Here is a 7,735-nt window from a genome sequence, read left to right as displayed (position 1 = left end):
TGTTTTTCTTGCCTATAGGTGTGGCTTGTGATATTTTGAAGAAAGCTGAAAATTTTTTATTCAGTAATAGGAACTGAGATAAACAGGCTTTTAGTATGAGGATTTGTTTTAATCTGGCTAATATCTGGGCTTCGTTTAATGCCTTCTGCATTTAAAGATAGTAGAGGCTTCCAATCCCGCTGGTTTCCTTGGTTTTGTGTCCTCTGTTGACTTTGGGCTTCCCTGGTCAGACTCCTTTTCAGAGTCTGCGCGCTGCGTCTCGTTCGACTATAATCTACTGTTACTATGCTGGGGCCCTGGTGGTGTAGCGCTGAGGTGAGAGGAGGAGGAACATTCTATAATCTTCCCATTAAATTTCAGTCCTTCAGTGGGTCTGTGACCTTCACAAATACTTCTTTTATAGCTTCAACCCTCAACCGCTTAGGTGAGACAGGAAGGCAAGAGGGCCCTGGAGTGGGAGAAACGCTCTTCACCTCGATGTGCTATGTGCTAAGTGCTGGCAATGTCTTTTTCCTGGAGAGGAGGCTATTACGGAACGTGTTCTGGGCGTGCTTCACAGTAATCACTCTGCCCCTCCTGCTGCCAGAGCCGGAAGGGAAACTTTCTTGGATCCTCTCCCTAAGAACCTGGTAGGGTTCCTGGAAATAAAACCCACAGGTGTGGGGGCCTTAACACCACAGCCCCAGGAGTTTCTCCCTCCAGTCCACAGCGGCCCACACTTAGCCATCAGCAATTTGTCAAAATTACCATTTAAGTATTCTTACCAGTTCATGGCTCCAGTGCTTCTAGGTTGGCAGATCTCAGCTATGCCTTCTAGATTTGTCTGTCTCACTGGATTTGGGAGTGGCAGTTTGATCCAAAACTCAGGTCTCTGATGGGTCATAGAAAAGTTATTGATTTTCAATTTGTCCAACTTTTTCTTGGCATAAGGACACAAGTGACAACTTCCAAGCTCTTTACATGTCAAGAGCTGGAATCAGAAGTCTCCTAGGATCGGGATCTTATAACAGCAGATTTCTATAGGTTTGTAGGATTTTTGTTTGTTTACTTGTTTAATGAAGCAATATGGTTCCAAGAATTTCATTAATATATCCATTTACTTTGCAAAATTTTAGGCTTCTTCTAAATAAGAATATAATTTTTGGAGGAACAAACCTAAGATTAATTTATTCTCCAGGTCTGCCTCTTTTTAATAACACACACCAGGTAGTATAGTGCACAGGCCGGTGGGACCTCCTTGAAAGTGGACTGTGTCGTGTACGCTGTAGCGGCACTCTGGAGAGGGCTTGAGGCCTCACCACGCCCAGTGTGGCCCAACCACCAGAGCGCAGGCACAGAGGGGCTCGGGCCCCGCCCCCGCCTGCTAAATCAGAAACTGCATGTCAATCACGTCCCGATGTGACTCATGAAAATGGTAGCCTCAAAGGCACAGACTGAACCCACCTGACTCCCTGGGCAATGCAGAGGGCGTCTTTGGGGCCTAGAGACTGCCCACTGTACTAGAGTCCGTTGGTGAGGTGACGGGGGCAATGTTAATTGGGCCTGATCCGTGACACCAGGAAATTACTGTTAATTTCATCTGGTGTGATGATGGCACGTGCTTATGTCCAAAAGCCCCTATTTCTTAGACACACATTCTGAAAACAGAAAGGGCAAACTCTAGCTTGTGTGTCACCTGTTTTGGGAAGGTTCACGGCCACAGTTTTTTCCCCGTCTATGGCCAAACATATCCCAGGCCCCACCTTCCAGGACACAGGGCAGAGGCGCACTTTGACCCACCCCTTCGAAGTTAGCCAGGTGACTTGCTTGGGAGATGAAAGGTCAGTGAAGTGATAAGTCTCGGAAGGGAAGTGTGCTGTGTGCCGCGTCCCTCTCCCTCACCTGGAAGACGTGCTTCTCAAACGCCAGTATACAACGGAATCCCCCCAGCGCTGGCTAAACAGACGCCAGGGCCCAGCCCTAGAATTTCTAACGCGGTGTGTCTGGGGAGAAGTGGGTGGGTGGGGGGCTGAACATTTGCGTTTCTAACAAGTTCCAGGTGATGTTTATGCTGCCGATCTTAGATTGTTCAAGAATACATTTTAGGAACCAGAGTTCAAGAAGGGCCCTCTCTGGGCTGGAGTCTCTGGATGGAGCCTCCCCACTGAGCCACGCAAAGATGACGCTGGGGTGGGGTGTGCACTGTGGGCTTGTGATGTCTGTAATCCAAACAGCATATTCCACATGGAAGCATACATCTCTCACAACCCACGAGTCCTTAGGAAAACTGTTTTGATTAGAGAGTGGCTTGCTTAGGTTTGACTGGGCTCCAGGCACGCAAATCCCCATGGAATTAATGGGGAGGAGCTGCTGGGAGGCCCACAGGCATGTCCTAAGGCAGCCCGCCCCTTGGTCCTCTTCCACCTGATACACAGGGTGACTATTTCCAAGGAGGAATTCGAGGATCTCCTAGGAAGGCAATCGCTTTCCCCTGTGCCGTCCACAGTCTCTGCCTGTGTCTTGAGTCCACTCACAGGGCCTTGCTTCCTATTATTGGATACCACTGTTTGGCACCAACAGCGGGGGGCGGGGGGGGGGGGGACATCTGAAACAAGATCGGTGATTTCCCTGATGTTAGAGCCATGAACCTCTGGCCGGCAAGATGGCTGAAGAATTCAGGCAGCGCCAGTATCGGCCCCACACCTAAGAACCTTGAGACAGGTCAAGGTGGGGGAGAGCTGCAGCTCCCGCTTGAGCTCAGTCAGAGCCCAGGTACTTCTGGGCACCATTTGTGCTGCCAGCTCAGTCACCTGCACATAGGTCCCTCTTCTTATCTCCCAGGTCCCGCCCTCCAGCTGAGTGCAGATACCTTCATGTCCCTTTTCCTCCCTGCTGCTCCACTTTCACCACTTCATCACTTTCTCTTTTTTTTCCCCCAGGAACATGGTCTCACTCTGTCACCCAGGCTGGAATGCACTGGCCTGATCATGGCTCACCGCAGCCTCAGACTCCTGGGCTCAAAGCATCCTCCCACCTCAGCCTTCTGAGTAGGTAGGACTACAGGCACGCGCCACCACACCAGCTAATTTTTTTTTAACTTTTTGCAGAGATAGGGTCTCACTACATTGCCCAGACTGGTCTCAGACTCTTGGCCTCAAGTAGTACTCCAGACTTAGCCTCCCAAAGTGCCTGGATTACAGGCGTGAGCCACTGAGCCCAGCATCTGATTCTTCTGGTTTCTCTAGCTGCTGGGTTTTCCTCTCACTCCTCCATTTATGCTTCCAAATCAATCTGCCTGTCTTTCTGATTCTGCCTTTTTCCTCTGTCACATTCTCTCTGGATGTGTCTTTAAAATATATATTTGAAAAAGAAAAAATTCAGAAAAAAATAAAAAGCATATCCAGGGTGGCAAATGAACTAAATATGTGGTTGGATTTTTTTTAAACTTGAGTTTGGTTTTGTTGGTGCAATGATAAACGTAGCTCCCTTCCTTCTAAGAGACCGTCCTAAGGCCGAGCACCCATGGTCCCTACTACTAAATGCAAACATGTGAGGGAGAGGGAGGGGACTGTGATCGGAGGCTTCTGAAATCCTGTCAAGTGAAAGAGGGGATCAAGGTAAACGGGGCAAAGGTCAGCTGAAGAAAGGTCAGACATGAGTGAGAACAGAAACCTTCATCCATTCCTGGGTACAAGGGCAGGCAGGCTCCTGGTCGCTCTCTGCAAAGTCAGTGGGAGGCTGAACCCACAGCAGCAACACTGAGGTTGGAAGGAGGGGAGGGGACGGTCACCAGCCTCTTCTTCTCCCCTGAACTGCGGGAGCCCTGGGAACTCACAGCTCCGAGAGCCGCCCCCTGCCCTGCAGGAATTCCCGCTTCCCCTCCAGAAATTCCCGCTTCCCCTCCAGAGCCGGCAGCTGGCAGCTCTGACACAGCGGAGACACCCTTGTGTCGGGTGTGGCGGGAACCCTGCCTTCTCTGTGTTATGACAGAAGTCAGAAGGAGAGCGGGTGAAGGACAGGGGGACTGGAAACATGTGCAATGAGGCAGCAGCTGAGGAAGGCGTCTGCCTTCTCTTCCGAACTCCATGGCCTGCTCCTCCACTCCACCCTAGAACTAGAATGTTCCTCTTTTCTAAGTGGGAAGAAACTCACTGTGACACATCCCCTTCCTCCCAGCTATGTTTGACTAAATCAGCTAGTTTATCTGCACTGTGTGCTGAAAGCCACCTGCCTGTTCTGGGAAAGGAGAAGCCACCGCCCCCACACTCTGAGTTCATTGGCCATAGCGGACGGTCAGCACCTCGCACCCAAAGCAGAACCATCCAGCCGCCCTCCACTGCTCCTGGCCTGGACCCTGCCTGCCCTAGACTCACCGCAATTCTCATACTCCAGCTCCTAATCCTCTCTGCAAACACTTGCACCATCTCACACCACCCACCAAAACTCCTTACACAGCCCAACCTCCACCGCCAGCTGTATCATTTTAGGGCTGTAGACAACCAAGAGGTCAGCTGCCGAGCCCAGCTGCTCCTCCTGCAAATCGGAACACTGAGGCCCGGCGGAGCTGAGTGGCCTGTCCCTGTGCACACAGCCCCTCGTGGCAGGGGCAGGCCAAGGACAACCCTCTGGACAGTGGAGTCAGTGCTTTCAACAGCTGAGCTCTCAAATCCACCAGTGTTTACTGAGTATCTAAAAGGAGGGTGACCGTATGTCCTAGATCACCTGCCACAGTCCCAGGTTACACCTGCCCTCTGTCACACTTCACTGCACTGATTTGGGCCAGATGTCATGAATGGTCCCGGTACACGTGTCTATTGTACTGTTATGTGTTGAGTGAGATGGAGTCAGGGATGACACCTAGCCCTTCTTCTGGGGGCGTAGGACCAACAGGAGACATATGTCTATGACATTGTGTCAGTTCTTCAGTAAGCCAAAAAGAGACATAGGCAACTTCGGGATGATGGGGATTAATTCAGACTGGGATAGACAGCTAGAGAACCAGAAAGACCTTTGCCCAAAAGTCCATATTAGCCAGGCATGGTGGCGCATGCCTATAGTGCCAGCTACCTGGGAGGTTGAGGCAGGAGGATCACTTGAGCCCAGGAGTTTGAGGTTGCTGTGAGCTAGGCTGAAGCCACGGCACTCTAGCTGGGGCAACAGAGCAAGACTATGTCTCAAAAAAAGAAAAAGAAAAGTCCCTATGAGCTGGGCCTCCAACCACAGGCAGAAGTTCAACAGACTGAGAAAGGAAAGAACTTGTGGCAGGGGAAGCACAAGCAGAAGTCAGTGAACAGACGTTTGGTGAAAAGTGCCACATCCCAGGCCCTGAGAACACCAAGATGAGTGAGCTGAGGCCCTGGCTGAAAAAGCTCAGGTCAGATTTTGGAAGAAGAGTGGGAGGACTGGGAGTCAGGGGCCCCCAGGACAGGGGAGGAGGAGTTCCTGCCGCCACCTCTGCAGCCTGCGACCGAGGGCTGGTGCAGAGCTTCACAGGCAGTCTCCTGCTGGATGCCCCCGTTCTCTTTCCTGCCCTCCCAGATCCCTCCTTGACTGCAGCCCTCTCCAGCCTCCCACTTGTCACCGCCCTGCTCGTTACCTGTGCACACTGCATTCCTTACCTGGAAGACCTGGCGATGGCATTTCAGTTCGTGATGTTCCTCACAAGCCCTACCAGTGTTTTATAGGCTGAAAGATCCTGGTGAAGATTTCTTAATAACCTAAGGAAATTTATTGGCCATTTCACCAGCCAAAAGTTTCATTCTCCAGCCAGTGAAATGGTCCTCTGGTCCCCTGTCCCACGGCAGGAGTAGAGTGGTGCAGCCTGAGGCTCAGGAACGGTGGGCAGGCATGGGTGCGGGATCCAGGAGGCTGCAGCAGGGGGAGGAAGGGGCCACTGGGGAGGCAAAGGAGGTGAGCTCCGACAACGGGTGCAGCGACAGGCAGGGAACATCTGATCTCAGAGGACGAGCTGCAGCGCAGACTCGGGCCAGCTTTTGCACACAGTGGGGCGATTCTGAGGCCTGTGAGAGGACAGACGGAGCTCGATTCTGGGGTACACACTCCGCCACCCCTCCATGAGCAGTTTCTCAGGCTCCTCCCTAAAGTGTGGATGAGGCCGACCTCGAAGGCCTGGAGCCGCGCACACAGTGCTTGGGGACGCAGAAGGCACTCCGCCTGCCTTACGGTGGCTGCTGCCCCCTGCTGATAGAGCTAGACTCTGACAGCTCCAGGCCACCTCCCCCTCTGTGGCCCGGCTGAGTAACAGCGTCTACAGAAAGCAGGTTGATTCCACAGCCATAAACATGTATGCTTACAGCAAGGCAATTAAAAATTCAAAAACTGATAATTTTTAAAAGGCCGGTGGTTTAAGTCGTTAGGCTTCTCAAAATCACATCCAGACGAGGAGGAAAACACAACCTTTTATAGAGTCTCCGTGTCCAGCACAAGATGGGATGAGGCCTCCTTGGGTTAAGCAACCCAAAGTGGCAGAGAAGTACCAACAAGAACCACTGTGACTAAGAGCCACTGATACACAGCATGCCGTGCAAATCTGCATTGTCTCGTTGTAGAGGGCATAAAAATGAAGTGTAGAGAAATGCAAGAACTCCCCTAGAGGCGTGGAGATATGATCCCGGGACTGTGCGTTGCCAGATCCTGACCTAATCGCTGTACCGATAAAGCCACCTGGTGTAGGCTGGGGCTGGGGAGAGAGGTGAGAAGCAAAAGCACCTTTACTGAGTATCCACTAGGTGCAAGGCACGTGCCAGCTGTCTGGGAGACTGAGGCCCCAGCCCCCCTCACTTGGGGAGTGTGCAAAAGAACTCAGCCAGCCAGTGTGACATGTCATGGCATGGGAATGGGGGATGAAGTCCCACATCTCCCACACCTTGACCATCTCTTGCTCACCTTAAACAAAAAAATCCTTTGAGACCCTCTTTGCTGGGAAAAGGAGCTGAGAAGTGATGTTTCTCTTGCCAGCAAAACTTCCTAGGTGACTACATCCACTCCCTCCACTGTCTCATCTCCTGTTCCTGGGAGCTCCTCCGCTCAAGGGCACAAGAGCGGAGGAGTGGACTCCAGACTCGTAGTTCCTGGCCGGGGGCATTAAGGACACCCAGCCACGTGGCCTGGCCTCGCACCACCCCAAGAGCACAGAGCCTGGCTCACTCCATCTGGCCCTCTGCCGCCCTTCCCCTGACCACCCCATTTAAAGAGCCCCCACCTTGCCCTGCTCTTCCCTCCCCCGACCCTTGCTCACCCTCGCCCACTCCCTTCTGTGAGAAGCTGGGGCAGGCTCATTTCCCATCTGCGGAAAGAGAATCATAGTGCTGCCTACCCCATAAGGTTGTGAGGATTCAGTGGGTGTGCGCCCCCTGGTACGTGAGGTCACGGGGTGAGTACAAGCCAGCGTTGCGAGGTGCGAGGGAGCCCACGTTTGCGGTGGCTTCTGTTTTCTTCCACTAGCTCCAACCCTCCTGGTCTCTCCCCAAGCCTGCGCTGCCCGGGGGTGGCTGTGCAAGGAGAAGCCATGTGCACAGTCCAGCCCTTCTTTCCTAGGGCCGCTCCGTCCCAGGAGCCTTCCAGGTCCCACCTGCCATGGGCCGGGTAGGGAAGCGCAGCACCGCGGTGTCATCTCAGAAAGCCCACTCACCATCACTACAATGTTACAGTCGTTATGATATTAAATACTGGAAACTTGCTAAGTGAGACTTTGGGTGCTCTTACCACAAAAAAGGGGGGAGGTACCTATGCAAAA

Source organism: Eulemur rufifrons, chromosome 4, assembly GCF_041146395.1.
Source record: "Eulemur rufifrons isolate Redbay chromosome 4, OSU_ERuf_1, whole genome shotgun sequence".
Lineage (NCBI taxonomy): Eukaryota > Metazoa > Chordata > Mammalia > Primates > Lemuridae > Eulemur > Eulemur rufifrons.
This window is presented reverse-complemented; position numbering follows the sequence as displayed.